The sequence below is a fragment of the Bubalus bubalis genome, chromosome 9 (assembly GCF_019923935.1).
Source record: "Bubalus bubalis isolate 160015118507 breed Murrah chromosome 9, NDDB_SH_1, whole genome shotgun sequence".
Taxonomy (NCBI): Eukaryota; Metazoa; Chordata; class Mammalia; order Artiodactyla; family Bovidae; genus Bubalus; species Bubalus bubalis.
In genome coordinates, this window is record NC_059165.1 from 97,450,918 (window position 1) to 97,471,210 (window position 20,293).

At 40.0% G+C, this 20,293-nt stretch overlaps 1 pseudogene; it reads left to right on the plus strand.

Annotated features, from left to right (window-relative positions):
* Window positions 1–11,009: 11,009 nt before the first annotated feature.
* Window positions 11,010–12,614, plus strand: LOC102407024 (annotated as a pseudogene).
* Window positions 12,615–20,293: the final 7,679 nt, after the last annotated feature.

A 20,293-nucleotide genomic window follows, 5' to 3' on the forward strand; every position in this document is an offset into this window, starting at 1 on the left:
ATTGAAACAGGACACAGTTAATATTAAGTTTGAATAAACATTTATCAACTGGAATTTTCCTAGGAAAACAGGGATGCGTGTTTCCCAAGGAGTAGGTGGGAGAGAACCTATCAGAGTAAAATTGATTCCCAGTTTTTCTAATAACTCTCCTTCCCATTCCATCTAACTTTGCCCCAGTCATATTATATAACCAGACACAAAGTGACAAAATTTGAATGATTCCACAGATATAATAGTCAAATTCATAGAGAGAGAGTAGAATGGTGGTTGCCAGAGGCTTTGAGAGGAGGAGGGGGAGTTAGTGTTTAATGGGCACAGAGTTTCAGTTGGGGAAGATGAAAACGTTCTGGAGATGTGGAAATGGATGGTGGTGATGGTTGCAAAGCAATGTAAATGTACTGATGCCATTAAACTGTATGCTGTAAAATGATTAATATATATATATATATATCCTGTCAGAAATGAGGGACATATTGCTCCAACGTTAGGTGTACTTAGCCCTCAGTAATCAATGCCTAAAGGAAGCTACCTCTGGACTCCTGACTGTATGGCCAGAAGCAGCATGGTGGGATCTGCAGAAGTACCCACAACAGGGCATACTCTTCCCTGTGCCAGGTCTTCTCCAGCGAACTTTTCCTGAAAAGATGATACTGTGATGGGTTGGAGACAAGGCTACCAAACACAGAAGCATCTCTATAGTTTTAATCCTTCTTAGAGTCAATGCTTCTGAAAAAGTGTGAGGTCTATGTGGGGGTAGCTTCAAAGATGCTCATAATGAACCCTTCCTCCTATATTCATGCCCTTGTATATCTGTCTCCTTGAGTATAGACTGGATACAGTGACTTCCTTTCAATGAATTGAATTTGGAAAATATTGGACTGTCCCTTCCAACCTTAATGTGTAGACCAGCTCTGGTTTCATCTTGCCAACCTGCTCCCACTAAATGACCACCTTGCTCTGATGGAAGCCAGCTGCCATGCTGTCAGAAGCTTATTTGGTAAAAAGCTAAGGGAGTCCTCTGGCTCTGAAAGGACTCAGTCCTACCAAGAGTCATGAAAGTGAGCTTGGAATCAGATACTATCCTAGTTAAGCCTTGATAAGACTAAAGTCCTCACCTATATTTTGAATGTAGACTCTCTGAGACCCCTTGAAGTGTTCAAGCAAGCTAGCAAGTTTCCAAATAATATGTCAAAATTCACAGTTGTGTAATATGTCACAGTGGCTCAGTGAGTAAAGAATCTGTCTTTAATGCAGGAGCCACAGGAGAACCAGGTCCAATCTCTGGTCAGGAAGATCCCCTGAAGGAGGAAATGGCAACCCACTCCAGTATTCTTGCCTGGGAAATCCCATGGACAGAGGAGCCTGGTGGGCTACAGTCCATTGGGTCATAAAAAGCCATACATAACTGAGTATGCATGCAATAACATACAATATACAACAACTTAACAGAAAAATTAGAGCTAGAATATTAAATTAACTAGAACTTAAAATTTAAAATTCTGTAATGTTAGAACTAGAGTTGGAACTCTCATTCAAAATAGAAAAAAGAAAAACCCATAAATCTCCAAACATGATATCCCAAAACCCTAAACCAGAACCATAGAATGAAAAATAAGGTTTCCCAAGACAGAGTCTTAATTAAGGAAATAGAAAAAAATCATGTTTTAGAAGATGTAAATCTCTCTAAATTACATAACTGATTAAGTGGATCTGCAGATTAAAAAGTCACACTGTTTTCTCTAATTGAAAAAAAAAAAGTTGTCTGAATATTATGATGAGATAAACATTGTGAAAGTCAGAGACTATGAGTAGAAGTTAAACTCCCCCCCCAAGAAGAGGACAAGTCTAAATCTCTCACTTTTCTCCTTTTCTTCCTCCACGAAATTATAAAATTCTCAGAGACTAAGACACCTTGGACAAATCTGGCAAATTATGTGCTACCCAGATTGAGGTCTCAAGGCTGCATCACTGTACATAAGCCTGTGATTCTCAGCTCTTCAGTTAGCCAGCTCAAGTCCAGTGGGGTTGATAACTGTGTGTCTCACCCTCCTGGAGTTGTTGTCTGCACCAGGAGGCCCATACTTGAGTACATCTTGCCGCCAGCCCGAAGCTTCATTCCTCATCCAAGAGCAGGTAGGGGAGGGGAAAGCAATCTGCATCCTTCATCCCTGCTCCAGCAGAGACACAGCACAGGCCAGTGTCAATGCAGAGGAAGACACTGAAGGTAGAGGGATTGTAGGAAGCTTGTTTTCTCATCATCAAGGCAGTGGGGCAGTTGAGATAGTCAGTGGGAGGGCACCAAAATGCAAAGATCAGCTCAGAGGCTTATGAAGTTGATGTTGTTGGACCTTTTGGGCATCCTAGAACTCTAATTTAAATTTCTATTTCCCCTGCACACTGGGTCTGCCTTCCATGGGCATCTGGTCTACCTAATCACAACACAGGTCCCTCTAAATCATCTCCTAAGTGCTCCAAATGATCATGAAGGTGATGGTGATGAAAATGATGACTGTAAACATAGATTCACAAACTCTTATGTAGGAATTGATATACCAATAGCCAATCTGATCACACGGGCCACAGCCTTGTCTAACTTAATGAAACTAAGCCACACCATGTAGGGCCAACCAAGACAGATGGGTCATGGTGGAAAAGTGTGACAGAATGTGGTCCACTGGAGAAAGGAATGGCAAACCACTTCAGTATTCTTGCCTTGAGAACCCCATGAACAGTATGAAAAGGCAAAATGATAGGATACTGAAAGAGGAACTCCCCAGGTCAGTAAGTGCCCAATTAGCTACTGGAGATCAGTGGAGAAATAACTCCAGAAAGAATGAAGGGAATAAGCCAAAGCAAAAACAATACCCAGTTGTGGATGTGACTGGTGATAGAAGTAAGGTCCGATGCTGTAAAGAGCAATGTTGCATAGGAACCTGGAATGTTAGGTCCATGAATCAAGGCAAATTGGAAGTGGTCAAATAGAGATGGCAAGAGTGAACGTCAACATTTTAGGAATCAGCGAACTGAAATGGACTGGAATGGGTGAATTTAACTCAGATGATCATTCTATCTACTACTGTGGGCAAGAATCCCTTAGAAGAAATGGAGTAGCCATCATGGTCTAAAAGAGTCTGAAATGCAGTACTTGGATTATACCTATGGCTGATTCATGTTGAGGTTTGACAGAAAACAACAAAATTCTGTAAAGCAATTATCCTCCAATAAAAACATAAATAAAAACAAAACAAACAAACAAAAAACAACAAAATGATCTCTCTTTGTTTACAAGGCAAACCATTCAATATCACAGTAATCGAAGTCTATGCCCCAACCAGTAATGCTGAAGAAGCTGAAGTTGAATGGTCCTATGAACACCTACAAGACCTTTTAGAACTAACACCCAAAAAAGATGTCCTTTTCATTATAGGGGAATGGAATGCAAAAGTAGGAAGTCAAGAAACATCTGGGGTAACAGGCAAATTTGGCCTTGGAATACAGAATGAAGCAGGGCAAAGGCTAATAGAGTTTTGCCAAGAGAATGATTGGTCATAGCAAATGCACTTCTTCCAACAACACAAAAGAAGACTCTACACATGGACATCACCAGATGGTCAACACTGAAATCAGATTGATTTTATCCTTTGCAGCCAAAGATGGAGAAGCTCTATACAGTCAGCAAAAATAAGACTGGGAGCTGACTGTGGCTCAGATCATGAACTCCTTATTGCCAAATTCAGACATAAATTGAAGAAAGTAGGGAAAACCATTAGACCGTTCAGATATGACTTACATCAAATCCCCTATGATTATACAGTGGAAGTGAGAAATAGATTTAAGGGACTAGATCTGATAGACAGTGCATGATGAACTATGGACGGAAGTTCGTGACATTGTACAGGAGACAGGGATCAAGGCCATCCCCATGGAAAAGAAATGCAAAAAAGCAAAATGGCTGTCTGAGGAGGCCTTGCAAATAGCTGTGAAAAGAAGAGAAGTGAAAAGCAAAGTAGAAAAGGAAAGATATTCCCATTTGAATGCAGAGTTCCAAAGAATAGTAAGGAGAGATAAGAAAACCTTCCTCAGTGATCAATGCAAAGAAATAGAAGAAAACAACAGAATGGGAAAGACTAGAGATCTCTTCAAGAAAATTAGAGATACCAAGGGAATATTTCATGCAAAGATGGGCTCGATAAAGGACAGAAATGGTATGGACCTAACAAAAGCAGAAGATATTAAGAAGAGGTGGCAAGAATACACAGAAGAACTGTACAAAACAGATCTTCATGACCCAGATAATCACGATGGTGTGATCACTGACCTAGAGCCAGACATCCTGGAATGTGAAGTCAAGTGGGCCTTAGAAAGCATCACTACGAACAAAGCTAGTGGAGGTGATGGAATTCCAGTTGAGCTATTCCAAATCCTGAAAGATGATGCTGTGAGAGGGCTGCACTCAATATGCCAGCAAATTTGGAAAACTCAGCAGTGGCGACAGGACTGGAAAGGGTCAGTTTTTATTCCAATCCCAAAGAAAGGCAATGCCAAAGAATGCTCAAACTACCGCACAATTGCACTCATCTCACACACTAGTAAGGTAATGCTCAAAATTCTCCAAGCCAGGCTTCAGCAATACGTGAACTGTGAACTTCCAGATGTTCAAGCTGGTTTTAGAAAAGGCAGAGGAAACAGAGATCAAATTGCCAACATCCGCTGGTTCATGGGAAAAGGAAGAGCGTTCCAGAAACACATCTGTTTCTGCTTTATTGACTATGCCAAAGCCTTTGACTGTGTGGATCACAATAAACTGTGGAAAATTCTTCAAGAGATGGGAATATTAGACCACCTGACCTGTCTCTTGAGAAACCTACATGCAGGTCAGGAAGCAACAATTAGAACTGGACATGGAACAACAGATCAGATCAGATCAGATCAATCACTCAGTCGTGTCTGACTCTTTGGGACCCCATGAATCGCAGCACGCCAGGCCTCCCTGTCCATCACCAACTCCCAGAGTTCACCCAGACTCATGTCCATCGGGTCAGTGATGCCATCCAGCCATCTCATCCTCTGTCGCATTACCAGCCTCAAAAGACAACATTGTGCGTTATCATTATTTTATGGCTGAGGATAAGATATCAGTATTTTACTGCAATTTTTATCAAGCCCTGGGATAAAAAGGGAGTAAAGTCAGATTTTAATGTAAACATTGAATCTCCTTTTATAGGGCACCTAGACAGTATTCTCTCCTGCCAATCCAAACTTCATGCAAGGGTGAATTTGGGGAAAATGTAACTCTCACCTACATAAGAGTTTATTGAAAAGTTCATAGTAATTTCTAGTTCCATCGATGTGACTGCAAATGACATTATATCATTCTTTTCTAAAATTGCTGAGTAATATTTCATTGTATATATCTACCGCGCCTTCTTTATCCACTCGTTTGTCGATGGATATTTAGATTGCTAGAGCCAGAGACTGTCATACTGAGTGAAGTAAGTCAAACAGAAAAAGACAAATATATGATATCACTTATATGTGGACTCTTTTAAAAAAATAGTACAAATGCATTTATTTACAAAACAGAAATAGAGTCACAGATGTAGAAAAGAAACTTGTGGTTACCACGGGGTAAGGGTGGGAGGGATAAATCTGGAGATTGAGATTGACATATACACACTGTTATATAAAATAGATGACTAGTAAGGATCTACTGTATAGCACATCTGCTCAATATACTATCATTACAGGGAAAAGAATCTAAAAAAGAGCAGATGTATGTATGTGAATAACTGATTCACTTGATTGTACACCTGAAACTAACACAACATTGTAAATCAACTATATTCCAATTTAAAAAATTTAAATAAGAATTCAAAATTTAAAAAAAAATAAAGCTCTTTAGCTGGCATACAAAGACCAACTTAGCATTTGAGAACTGCTTTGGTCCTAAATTGTTCGACTGTACATAAGAGGGTTGGATTTGATGATAAATCAACCTTTCACAAATGTTTAGGATTTGAGACATATCGAAGAAGTTTTATTAAGCTATAAAAAAGGAAAACACCAAAAAGCAAACTCTCTTCCTTTTCTTCCCAGATAGAGACCCCCTGGGCTCCCCTAGTGGCTCAAATGATAAAGAATTTGCCTACAATGCAGGAGACCTGGGTTCAATCCCTGGGTTGGGAAGAAACCCTGGAGGAGGGCATGGCAACCCACTCTAGTATTCTTGCCTGGAGAATCCCTGTGGACAGAGGAGCCTGGTGGGCTACAGTCCATAGGGTCACAAAGAGTTGGACATGACTGAGCAACTAAGCACAGCACAGCACACAGAGACCCCCTGATCACTGTACTCTTCTTTTTGGGTGTTCACAGTAGACACAATGGACAGTATGAGTGGCACCTGCTACATCAGTGATAGGAAAGAAGACTGAGTTGAAAGTGAAAGTGAAAAAGTAAAAGTGTTCGTCACTCAGTCGTGTCTGACTCTGCAACCCCATGGACGGTAGCCTGCTAGGTTTCTCGGTCCATGGATCTCTCCACGCAAGAATACTTGAGTGGGTAGCCATTCCCTTCTCCAGGGGATCTTCCCAACCCAGGGATTAAACCCATATCTCCTACATTGCAGGCTGATTCTTAACTGTCTGGGGATCCCAGAAAGTATCAGTTTTGACAATTCAAGGCACTTGTCTCTCTTGTCTTTGATCTCAAATTTTGCTTCACTGTCAACCTGCTCCTTCATTCTTATAATTTATAACCTCTGGATCTCTAAGAGAGTATAGTGTTAGGGTGCTGATTAGAAAACAAGAAACAGTATAAAGGTATATGTTAGGAAGTTTGGAAGAGACTTCTCAGTCTCTGCTTCAACTCTCTGAAGTGTACGTAAACGGAGTGCACAAGTTCAGTGCATGGGCTTCAGAAACCCACAATTTAACTTTGAATCTTATGCTCTATTTATTATCTGAACCACACTGGACAAGCTCTTAATATCTTTGAGCCTGAAACTGGTCATCAAAATTGATATATAATTGATACAACTGCCTAAGTAAGAATGAAACAAAAGAAGTAAAAAGCATGTGATTAAATGTTCCCTGGATGCATTTGCATTACAATAATGACAGAGTAAATTTTAGGTATTGCTTTATTATTATTATCCTTGAGTTTAAGTACCAATTACTCAATCAAAATATTCTGTGATCTGAGGTTTGATTTTTCCCAGATCCTGAAAGAACATTTTGTGAGATAGTTCTTGTCCTTATGCAAATAGATTCTGAATGCCTCCAGGGAAAACTGAGTCTTATTCATATCCGATTTCTCAGCACCTCTCTTTGCTTGGCACAGAATAGGCTACAAGAACAAAAATCTCTGTTAAGTAGTTCTCAGAAACACAATGTAGGCAATAAGGCTAAGGCTTCCATATGCTGGGTCATTCCTGCCTGTCCCTTCATTACTTCCTATAGCTTCCTGTTGTTGTTGTACAGTTGCTAAGTTGTGTCCAACTCTTTGTGACCCCATGGACGGCAGCACAATGTCTTACAGGACTAGACAAAACATAAACCAGTACTTGTATGCTTCTGTGTCACTTTCTAAGGGACCTATCATTTTCCATTTAATAAAATCTACAACACTCAATTATTTTTCTTTAAAAAAATTATTTATTTTAAATGAAACAAAGATGAATTTTTAAATTTTTTTAAATTTATTTATTTTTTAATTGAAGGATAATTGCTTTACAGAATTTTGTTGTTTTTCTGTCAAACATCAACATGAATCAGCCATAGGTATACATATGTCCCCTCCTGTTTGAGCATCTCTCCCATCTCCCTCCCCATCCCACCCCTCTAGGTTGATACAGAGCCCCTGTTTGAGTTCCCTGAGATAAAACAAAACACAAATTCCCATTAGCTGTCTATTTTACATATGGTAATGAAGTTTCCATGTTACTCTCCATACATCTCACCCACTCCTCCCCTCTCCCCATGACCATAAGTCTGTCCTCCATGTCTGAAACAAAGATGAATATTTTTAATGGTTAAAGGTACAATTCACAAAGATAGACATCATATACCATTAGACACCTTAACAATAAAGAAACATAAAGCAAAAATCAGAAAAAATATAAGGGAAAGAAAAAATACATAATCATAGTAAGACATATTAACATTTCTCTGACAATATTTTATCAAATGCAGAAAAAGTAAGAATAGGAGCATCTTGAGTTATGTCATTAATAATTAAAATATAATAAATTTATATTTAATTAATTTATATTAATCATATCCTACACAAATATATTTAAATTTTGTATCTCATACGTTGTTATTAGATGTCCATAGAACACTTAGAAAACTGGCAAAAAGAAAAACATTCAAAAAGTAGAATTCTTTTTTGTGTACAACACCATTATTTAAACAAGTAGTGAATCATAAAAATTTTTTAACTTTATTATTATTTTTAATTGGAGGGTAATTACTTTTCAATGTTGTGATGGTTTCTGCCATATATCAACATGAGTCGGCCATAGGTATACATGTATCCGCTCCCTTTGGAACCCCCTCCCACTTCCCTCCGTATCACATCCCTCTAGGTTATCACAGAGCACTGGCTGTGACAACATAAAAGTTTTTTTTTAAAGCAGAATCAGTTAAAGAACAAGGAAAGCTAATTTTATTGGGTGGACTGAGACACATATTAGGATTCCATTCATTCTGTAGATGAATTCCCTGGGACATGACAGGCTTCTCTCTCTCTCTCATATAATAGACTGTAAGATCATTAAATTTTTATTAGGATTGCATTTCATCAATAAGATAAATAGCCCAATAATGATTCAACTTCTGATGTAAAAGCCATGACTGGGGACTTCCCTGGTGGCCCAGTGCTTAAGACTTTACCTTCCAATGCACAAGGTTTGGGTTCAATCCCTGGTTGGGGAGCTAAGATTCCACATGTTTCATGGCCAAAAAACTAGAGCAGAAACAATACTGTAACAACAACAACAAAAAGACCTTAAAAATGGCCCACATAAAAAAACTTTAAAAAAAATTAAATAACTGTAACTGAATATTTCTTAAGTACTGACCACTCTTATGTGCCACTACTGAGGATTAAGGAGATTGGCCCCAAAATGTGCTGCAATGGTTTATTGATTAGTTTCTACAGAAGTTACTTGAGAAGCAGCCAGTGCAAGAGGAAATTCCTTTGTCTCCTGGAAAAGTAGGGAATAAATCTCTGACAAGAAAGGGGCACTCCTGCATCAGAAGTGGGAAGGACCTCCTTATGATCAAAGATAGGGAATTCAGAGCCTAGAAGCCTGCATTTGTTGTTGTTTGATCGCTCAGTCATGTCTGACTTTTTTAACCCCAAGGACTGCAGCACACCAGGCTTCTTTGTCCTTGACTATTTCTTGGAGTTTGCTCAAACTCATGTCTATCGAGTCACTGATGCCATCCAACCATCTCATCCTCTGTCGTCCCCTTCTCCCGCTGCCTTCAATCTTTCCCAGCATCAGGATCTTTCCCAATGAGTCAGTTCTTCACATCAGGTGGCCAAAGTATTGGAGCTTTGGCTTCAGCATCAGTCCTTCCAGTGAAAATTCAGGGTTAATTTCCTTTAGAACTGACTGGTTTAGTCTCCTTGCTGTCCAAGGGACTCTCAAGAGTCTTCTGCAGCACCACAGTTCGAATGCATCAAATCTTTGGCGCTCAGCCTTTTTTATGGTCCGACTCTCACATCCATACTTGAAATGGGCACTCCTGCATCAGGAATGGAAAGACCCCCTTATGATCAATTATAGGGAATTTGGAGATTAGAAGCCAGTGTTCAATTCAGTTCAGTTCAGTCACTCAGTCATGTCCGACTCTTTGTGAAGCCAATGTAAACAAATCTTATTTTTCCTTTTATTTACCACCCCAAGCCTAAATCTGTTTATATTCTTCATTCATGAAATACCAAAAGCCTACATGTCTTTCTCCTGTCAATTCCTCATCAACTTACTGTTTCTTTGCCTAAAAGAGATAATAGCTGCCTGCTTTGGCCACTTCTTAGGTCTTATTTTAATAAGACCTCCATGTGTAAGAATTCAAATTTGTTTCTTTTTCTCCTGTTGTCTTGCATCAATTTTGTTATTATTCCAGCCACAAGAACTCTAGAGGGGTAGAAGAGGAAATTTCCCCTTCCTCCACACCACACACATCCTACAAATGGGTGTTATTGGCCCTACTTCAGTGTGAGGGATACAAGTGCAGAGAAATGGGGAGATTTACACACACTGCACATTAAGTGGGTGAAACATGTGGAACTCAGACAAAGGCCTCCTAATTCCCACCCCAAGGCTCTGTCTCACCAGATTATTTTCTTTTAAAACCTATGTTAGTCCCAGATGATCAAATAGAAGTAAAACCATGAATTCCTTCTTTTGAGATGTGGTGAGTTTATAGGTAAATTAGCAGAATGGACCAAACTGCTTGCAAGGGATCTTTACTGTATGAATATTACAGATGATGGGCTTGTCTATGGATAGTAATGAATTTTCCAGCCCATTTTGTAAATCTGAGTGATAATAGTTATAATAATATCATTCCTTGTGCTCAGTTGCTCAGTCATGTCGGACTCTTAACGACCCCATGGACCATAGCCTCCAAGGCTCCTCTGTCCATGGAATTTTTCAGGCAAGAATACTAGAGTGGGTTGCCATTTCCTCCTCCAGAGGATCTTCCTGACCCAGTAATCAAATCCCAGTCTCCTGCATCTTCTGCATTGGCAGGCAGATTCTTTACCACCTGCACCACCAAGGAAGCCCCATTATTCCCTATGCTGCTGCTGCTAAGTCACTTCAGTCGTGTCCTACTCTGTGTGACCCCATGGATGCAGCCTACCAGGCTTCTCTGTCCATGGGATTCTCCAGGCAAGAACACTGGAGTGGGTTGCCATTTCCTTTTCCAGTGCATGAAAATGGGAAGTGAAGGTGAAGTTGCTCAGTTGTGTCTAACTCTTAGTGACCCCATGGACTGCAGCCTACCAGGCTCCTCCATCCATGGGATTTTCCAGGCAACAGTACTGGAGTGGGGTGCCATTGCCTTCTCCCATCATTCCCTATATAAGGTGCTAAATTTCATGTGACTCTATCATGAAAAGACTATTCCTAGTCAGCCTTCAAGGATCTTTCTAGTTTTACACCTTGAAAATCAAACCATGTGGTTGATTTTGTCCGATTTTTCCATTAGCATAACTTGTAGAGATAGTTATAGAAAAATTTAATGTTTCAATTTTTTAAATGGATGCAATACTGTTGAATGCATATATCTTTTGGAAATTCTCACTAGTGTAATATACAGAGGATTGCAAGAATTTTCAGAACTGTATCATAATAAAATTTTTTTAAATATTTGTGAATTATTAAATCCAAAGTATGGACACTTATCTGTATGCCCCTTCAATTGTTCTGTTTATTCAATACTCTCTTATTTTTCAAAGGTGTCCCCTCTACATGGAACCACAGAATCTAACAGGTGTCTCAGAATTCCTCCTCCTGGGCCTCTCAGGTTATCCAGACCCGCAGCCCCTTCTCTTTGGGCTCTTCCTGTCCATGTACTTGGTCACTGTGCTTGGGAAACTACTCATCATTCTGGCTGTCACCTTTGACCCCCACCTCCACACACCCATTTACTTCTTCCTCTCCAATCTGTCCTTGGCTGACATCAGTTTCAACACCACCACTGTCCCCAAGATACTAGTGAACCTCCAGACACAGCAAATCCATCACCTATGCAGGCTGCCTAGCTGGGGTGACCGTCTTTTCTCTTTTTGTATGTTTAGAGAGTCTCCTTCTGACAGTGATGGCCTATGACCAGTTGGTGGCCATCTGTCACCCCCTATACTACCTGTTCATCATGAACCCCCGCCTCTGTGGCTTCTTGGTCCTGGTGTCATTTTCCATCAGACTTTTGAACTCCCAGCTTCACTACTTGATGATGTCAGAGCTTACCTCTGTGCAGAAGTGGAAATGCCTCATTTCTTCTGTGACCCTTCTAAACTCCTCAATCTTGCCTGTTCTGAAAACTCCATCAATATCATATTAATTTATTTCAACAGTACCATTGTCGGTGGGATTCCACTTTCAGGAACCCTTTACTCTTATTCTCAAATTGTTTCCTCAATTCTGAGAGTCTCCTCATCAGGTGGGAAGTACAAAGCCTTATCTACCTGTGATTCTCACCTGTCAGTTGTTTGTTTGTTTTATGGAACAGGCCTTGGGGTGTAACTCAGCTCAGCCATCTCACAATTTCCCAGGAAGAGTGCAGTGGCCTCAGTGATGTACACTGTGGTCACCCCTATGCTGAACACTTTCACCTACAGTCTAAGGAACAAGGACATCAAAAGGGTCCCCTTGAGGATTATCAGAAGAATAGCCTAATCCCAACCCCTGTTTTTCGGTTCAGGGGAGTACAAAATACAACAAAATCAAACAATAAGTGATTGCAATAAGTGATTCTGAATCTGAAGTCACTTACTGTAAATGTACCTATCTGGCTCTCTACTTTATGTTTACACAATTTTTCCTCTTTGTAGCATAGCTCTAATGGAATTGGGAGATTAGCTGGATGGCCCATGTGAATTATAACCCTTATGGGACTTTGCATATCACATCATATAGCCATATCTCTTTCCTTGTGTATTACTCAAGACTCTTGGTCACAAGCAATCTTGTTTCTATCATCACAAAATAAATACAGCTCTCTCTTTTTCTTGTTTTGCATTGTTTCTATAACTTTCCTATGATTATTCCCTATGTGTTAAGTGGATCTAAACCCTACCTTAATGACCAAGACACCTAATATATTCTTGCTCCTTAGTGATTTTTGAGTAAATAGAGTGGATATTTGATTTCTAAACTGGAGTATTTTGAAACTGAAATAGGACACTATGAATATTAAGTTTGAATAAACACTTATCAACTGGGTTTTTCCTGGGAAAAGTGGGGTGTATGTTTCCCAAGGAGTAGATCAGAGGATATCTACCAAAGCAAAGTCAGTTCCCAGTCTTGCTGATAATTCTCCTTCCCATTCCATCTAACTTCTTCCCAATCATATTAAATAGCAAGACACAAAGAGACAAAATTGAATGATTTGACACCTAAAGTAATCAAAGTCATAGAGACAGTGGGTAGGATGATAGTTACCAGAGACTTTGGAAAGAAGAATGGGGAATTAGTTTAGTGGAAATAGAGTTTCACTTGGGGGAGATAAAAAGTTCTGGAGATGGATAGTGGTGTGTGCGTGCGTGCTCAGTTGTTCAGTCATGTCTGACTCTTTGCAACCCCATAGACTGTAGTCCATCTGGCTCCTCTCTCCCTGGGATTTCCCGGGCAAGATTATGGGAGTGGGTTGCATTTTCCTCCTTCAGGGGATGTTCCTGATCCAGGGATCAAACACATGTCTCCTGCATCTCCTGTCTTACAAGCAGATTCTTTACCACTGAGCCACAAATGTTCCTGAATTGGACACTTAAGATGTCTAAGAGGGTAAGAAAATAATAGCAAATGCAACAACTGACAAAGGATTAATTTCCAAAATATACAAGCAGTTCATATAACTCAATACAAGGAAAACAAACAACCCAATCAAAAAGTGGGGGAAAGACCTAAACAGACATTTCTCCAAGAAGACATACAGATGGCTAGCAAATACATGAAAAGATGTTCAACATTGCTCATTAGAGAAATGCAAATTACAACCACAATGAGATATCACCTCATACCAATCAGAATGGCCATGATCATTTATTGTTTCTACAAACAATAAATTCTGGAGAGGGTGTGTAGGAAAAGGAACGCTCTTGCACTCTTGGTGGGAATATTAATTGATATGGCCATTATAGAAGACGGTATGGAGAATCCTTAAAAAACTAGGGATAAAACCACCATATGACCCAGCAATCCCACTCCTAGGCATATACTCTGAGGAAACCAAAATTGAAAAAGACACATGTATCCCATTGTTCATTGCAGCACTATTTATAATAGCTATAATATAGAAGCAACATAGATGCCCATCAGCAGATGAATGGATAAAGAAGTTGTGGTACACAATGGAATATTACTCAGCCATAAAAACAAACACATTTGGTGAAAGTGGGCACCCCTGTCTTGTTCCTGACTTTAGAGGAAATGCTTTCAATTTTTCACCATTGAGGATAATGTTTGCTGTGGGTTTGTCATATATAGCTTTTAGTATGTTGAGGTATGTTCTTTCTATTCCTGCTTTCTGGAGAGTTTTTATCATAAATGGATGTTGAATTTTGTCAAAGGTTTTCTCTGCATCTATTGAGATGATCATATGGTTTTTATTTTTCAATTTGTTAATGTGGTGTATTACATTGATTGATCTGTGGATATTGAAGAATCCTTGCATCCCTGGGATAAAGCCCACTTGGTCATGGTGTATGATCTTTTTAATGTGTTGTTGGATTCTGATTGCTAGAATTTTGTTAAGGATTTTTGCATCTATGTTCATCAGTGATATTGGCCTGTAGTGTTCTTTTTTTGTGGGATCTTTGTCAGGTTTTGGTATTAGGGTGATGGTGGCCTCGTAGAATGAGTTTGGAAGTTTACCATCCTCTGCAATTTTCTGGAAGAGTTTGAGCAGGATAGGCGTTAGCTCTTCTCTAAATTTTTGGTAGAATTCAGCTGTGAAGCCGTCTGGACCTGGGCTTTTGTTTGCTGGAAGATTTCTGATTACAGTTTCAATTTCCGTGCTTGTGATGGGTCTGTTAAGATTTTCTATTTCTTCCTGGTCGAGCTTTGGAAAGTTGTACTTTTCTAAGAATTTGTCCATTTCTTCCTCGTTGTCCATTTTATTGGCATATAATTGTTGATAGTAGTCTCTTATGATCCTTTGTATTTCTGTGTTGTCTGTTGTGATCTCTCCATTTTCATTTCTAATTTTATTGATTTGATTTTTCTCCCTTTGTTTCTTGATGAGTTTGGCTAATGGTTCGTCAATTTTATTTATCCTTTCAAAAAACCAGCTTTTGGTTTTGTTGATTTTGGCTATGATCTCTTTTGTTTCTTTTGCATTTATTTCTGCTCTAAGTTTTAAGATTTCTTTCCTTCTACTAACCCTGGGGTTCTTCATTTCTTCCTTTTCTAGTTGCTTTAGGTGTAGAGTTAGGTTGTTTATTTGACTTTTTTCTTGGAGAGAGGGAGAGGGTGGGTAGATTTGGGAGAATGGCATTGAAACATGTAAAATATCATGTATGAAACGAGTTGCCAGTCCAGGTTCGATGCACGATACTGGATGCTTGGGGCTGGTGCACTGGAACGACCCAGAGGGATGGAATGGGGAGGAAGGAGGGAGGAGGGTTCAGGATGGGGAACACATGTATACCTGTGGCAGATTCATTTTGATATTTGGCAAAACTAATACAATTATGTAAAGTTTAAAAATAAAATAAAATTTAAAAAATGTATTAAAACAGTAAAAAAAAAAAAAAAAAAAAAAAACAACAAAAAAAAAACCAAACACATTTGAGTCAGATCTGATGAGGTGGATGAACCTACAACCTATTATACAGAGTGTGAAGTAAGTCAGAAAGAGAAAGATACATATCATATTCTAACGCACATATACAGAATCTAGAAAAATTGTGCTGAAAAATTTATTTACAAGGAAGCAATGGAGAAACAGACATAGAGAATAGACTTATGGAGATGGGGAGAGGGGAAGAGAGGGTAAGATGTATGGAAAGAGTAACATGGAAACTTACATTACTATATGTAAAATAGACAGTCAATGGGAATTTTCTGTATGGCTCAGGAAACTTAAACTCTGAATCAACCTAGAGGGGTGGGTTGGGAGGCAGATGGGAAGGAGGTTCAAAAGGGAGGGGATATATGTATACCTGTGGCTGATTCATGTTGAGGTTTGACAGAAAACAACAAAATTCTGTAAAGCAATTATCCTTCAATTAAAAAAAAAAGATAAAATGGCTAAGAGGGTAAATTTTATGTTGTTATGTTATCCTGTCAGGCATGACGGACATATTACTCCAATGGGTGTTACTCAGCTGTCAGCAATCAACTCCGAGAGGGATCAGCCTCAGCTACAGAGCATCACTAGGCAGCCCAATTCAATGACTATATGATGAGGGTGTGTAAACATTTATCTCTTTTGCCCCAGTTCCAGCCAACTCTAAGGGATTGTCTTAGCTCCAGAGCTCCCTGGGGGTTTTCAAAGGCCTGTGATGAGTTTGAACTTGACTATTTTTTCCAATGTCTTTTCTGGCTACAAGTTGAGTTCAGTTCAGTCACTCACTCGTGTTCAACTCTTTATGACCCCATGAACTGCAGCATGCCAGGTCTCCCTGTCCATTACCAACTTCCAGAGTTTACCCAAACTCATGTCCATATGGTCGGTGATACCATCCAGCCATCTCATCCTCTGTCGTCCCCTTCTCCTCCTGCCCCCAATCCTTCCCAGCATCAGGGTCTTTTCCAATGAGTCAACTCTTCACATGAGGTGGCCAAAGTATTGGAGTTTCAACTTCAACATCAGTCCTTCCAATGAACACCCAGGACTGACTTCCTTTAGGATGGACTGGTTGGATCTCCTTGCAGTCCAAGGGACTCTTGAGTTTTCTCCAACACCACAGTTCAAAAGCATCAATTCTTCGGCACTCAGCTTTCTTCACAGTCCTACTCTTACATCCATACGTGACTACTGGAAAAAACATAACCTTGACCAGACGGGCCTTTGTTGACAAAGTAATGTCTCTGCTTTTTAATATGCTATCTAGTATGGTCAGAACTTTCCTTCCAAGGAGCAAGTGTCTTTTAATTTCATGGCTGCAGTCACCATCTGCGTGATTTTGGAGCCCCCAAAAAATAAAGTCAGCCACTGTTTCCCCATCTATTTGACATGAAGTGCTGGGACCAGATGCCATGATCTTCGTTTTCTGAATGTTCAGCTTTGAGCAAACTTTTTCATTTTCCTCTTCTACTTTCATCAAAAGGCTCTTTAGTTCCTCTTCACTTTCTGCCATAGGGTGGTGTCATCTGCATATCTGAGGTTATTGATATTTCTCCCGGAAATCTTGATGCCAGCTTGTGCTTCCTCCAGCCCAGCATTTCTCATGATGTACTCTGCATATAAGTTAAATAAGCAGGGTGATAATATCCAGCCTTGACGTACTCCTTTTCCTATTTGGAACCAGTCTGTTGTTCCGTGTCCAGTTCTAACTGTTGCTTCCTGACCTGCATATAGATTTCTTAAGAGGCAGGTCAGGTTGTCTGATATTCCCATCTCTTGAAGAATTTTCCACAGTTTATTGTGATCCACACAGTCAAAGGCTTTGGCATAGTCAATAAAGCAGAAATAGATGTTTTTCTGGAACTCTATTCCTTTTTTCATGATCCAGCAGATGTTGGCAATTTGATCTCTGGTTCCTCTGCCTTTTCAAAAACCAGCTTGAACATCAGGAAGTTCATGGTTCACATATTGCTGAAGCCTGGCTTGGAGAATTTTGAGCATTATTTTACTAGCATGTGAGATGAGTGCAATTGTGTGGTAGTTTGAGCATTCTTTGGCAATGCCTTTCTTTGGGATTGGGATGAAATCCATCACCTCCACTAGCTTTGTTCATAGTGATGCTTTCTAAGGCCTACTTGACTTCACATTCCAGGATGTCTGGCTCTAGGTCAGTGATCATACCATCGTGATTATCTGGGTCATGAAGATCTTTTTTGTATAGTTCTGTGTATTCTTTCCACCTCTTCTTAATACCTTCTGCGTCTGTTAGGTCCATACCATTTCTGTCCTTTATCGAGCCCATCTTTGCATGAAATATTCCCTTGGTATCTCTAATTTTCTTGAAGAGATCTCTAGTCTTTCCCATTCTGTTGTTTTCCTCTATTTCTTTGCATTGATCACTGAGGAAGGCTTTCCTATCTCTCCTTACTATTCTTTGGAACTCTGCATTCACATGGGAATATCTTTCCTTTTCTCCTTTGCTTTTCACTTCTCTTCTTTTCACAACTATTTGTAAGGCCTCCTCAGACAGCCATTTTGCTTTTTTACATTTCTTTTCCATGGGGATGGTCTCGATTCCTGTCTCCTGTACAATGTCACGAACCTCCATCCATAGTCTATCAGGCACTCTATCAGACCTAGTCCCTTAAATCTATTTCTCACTTCCATTGTATAATCATAAGGGATTTGATTTAGGTCATACCTGAATGGTCTAGTGGTTTTCCTTACTTTCTTCAATTTAAGAAAGAAATTGGCTACAAACATTTTGCCAAACTGCGATGTCTGATAAAACAGTCCTCACAAGCCTGTCCTCATTTCAGACACCAGCACAAGTTCCCAGGTTCCCAGGGGGACCCTCACTTCAGGTCAGCCAGCTACAAATTCGAGGACTTTCTTATATTCAGTAATTTCCTAGAATGTTCAAATTAAGGAGAATCCCTCTGGTTTAATAGTACACCAGAAACTTACAGAACTCAGGAAAGTTCTTGGCTCAGATGGTATAGAATCTTTCTGCAATGTAGGAAACCTGAGATCAATCTCTAGATAAGGAAGATCTCCTGGAGAAGGGAATGGCAACCCACTCCAGTATTTTTGCCTGGAGAAGTCATAGACAGAGGAGGCTGGTGGGCTACAGTCCATGGGGTCACAAACAGTTGGACACAACTGAGTGACTAACACTCTATGATTATATCTTTTTTAATAGTCAAGGACACAAATTAAATCAGATGAAAGATACAACATAGACCAGATCTGGAAAGTTGCATAGGTAAAGCTTCTTGGTTTCCTCTTTCCATGGAGTCCAGATCCATTACCTCCTCCTAGCTACAATATATGACAATAATACTAATATATATATATTGCTAACAACAGGCTGGTTCCAAATAGGAAAAGGAGTACGTCAAGGCTGTATATTATCACCCTGCTTATTTAACTTATATGCAGAGTACATCATGAGAAATGCTGGGCTGGAGGAAGCACAAGCTGAAATCAAGATTTCCGGGAGAAATATCAATAACCTCAGATATGCAGATGACACCACCCTTATGGCAGAAAGTGAAGAGAAACTAAAAAGCCTCTTGATGAAAGTGAAAGAGGAGAGTGAAAAAGTTGGCATAAAGCTCAACATTCAGAAAACGAAGATCATGGCATCCGGTCCCATAACTTCATGGGAAATAGATGGGGAAACAGTGGAAACAGTGTCAGACTTTATTTTTTGGTGCTCCAAAATCACTGCAGATGGTGACTTCAGCCATGAAATTAAAAGACGCTTACTCCTTGGAAGGAAAGTTATGACCAACCTAGATAGCATATTCAAAAGCAGAGACATTACTTTGCCAACAAAGGTCCGTGTAGTTAAGGCTATGGTTTTTCCAGTAGTCATGTATGGATGTGAGTGTAGGACTGTGAAGAAGGCTGAGTGCCAAAGAATTGATGCTTTTGAACTGTGGTGTTGGAGAAGATTCTTGAGAGTCCCTTGGACTGCAAGGAGATCCAACCAGTCCATTCTAAAGGAGATCAGCCCTGGGTGTTCTTTGAAAGGAATGATGCTAAAGCTGAAACTCCAGTACTTTGGCCACCTCTTGTGAAGAGTTGACTCATTGGAAAAGACTCTGATGCTGGGAGGGATTGGGGGCAGGAGGAGAAGGGGACGACAGAGGATGAGATGGCTGGATGGCATCACCGACTCAATGGACATGAGTTTGAGTGAACTCCAGGAGCTGGGGATGGACAGGGAGGCCTGGTGTGCTGCGATTCATGGGGTCGCAAAGAGTCGGACAAGACTGAGCGACTGAACTGAACTGAACTGAACTAGGTGGCTCACCTGAGCTTCAGTCTCTAGAATTTTTATTGAGGCCAATTCCATAAATGTTATTAGTTGAATTTTTGCCCATATGATTGAACACCATTTCCAGCTTCCTCCCCAAATGTTGGGTTGATAAACTTGAGAACACAGTTGTTTAGACATCTTGGTTTTCTTCTAGTTCATCAACCAGACCACATTCTTTTCAGCCTCTGGATCATTCATTTATTTCTCTCTGTCTCATCTCTCCTGAAACAAAAAATGGGAGGATTTTTTAAGCTGGGGGGAGCTAATGGAAAAGCACTGGAAGATGTTTGGGAAGTAAGGTGGGTTGATAGGATAGGCCATTTGTGTTTGCTAATTGCTGCTTTCCTTTTTGGGACCTCCCAGGTGGTGTTAGTGGTAAAGAAGCCACCTGCCAATAAAGAAGACAGGGGTTTGATCCCTGGGTCAGGAAGATCCCCTGGAG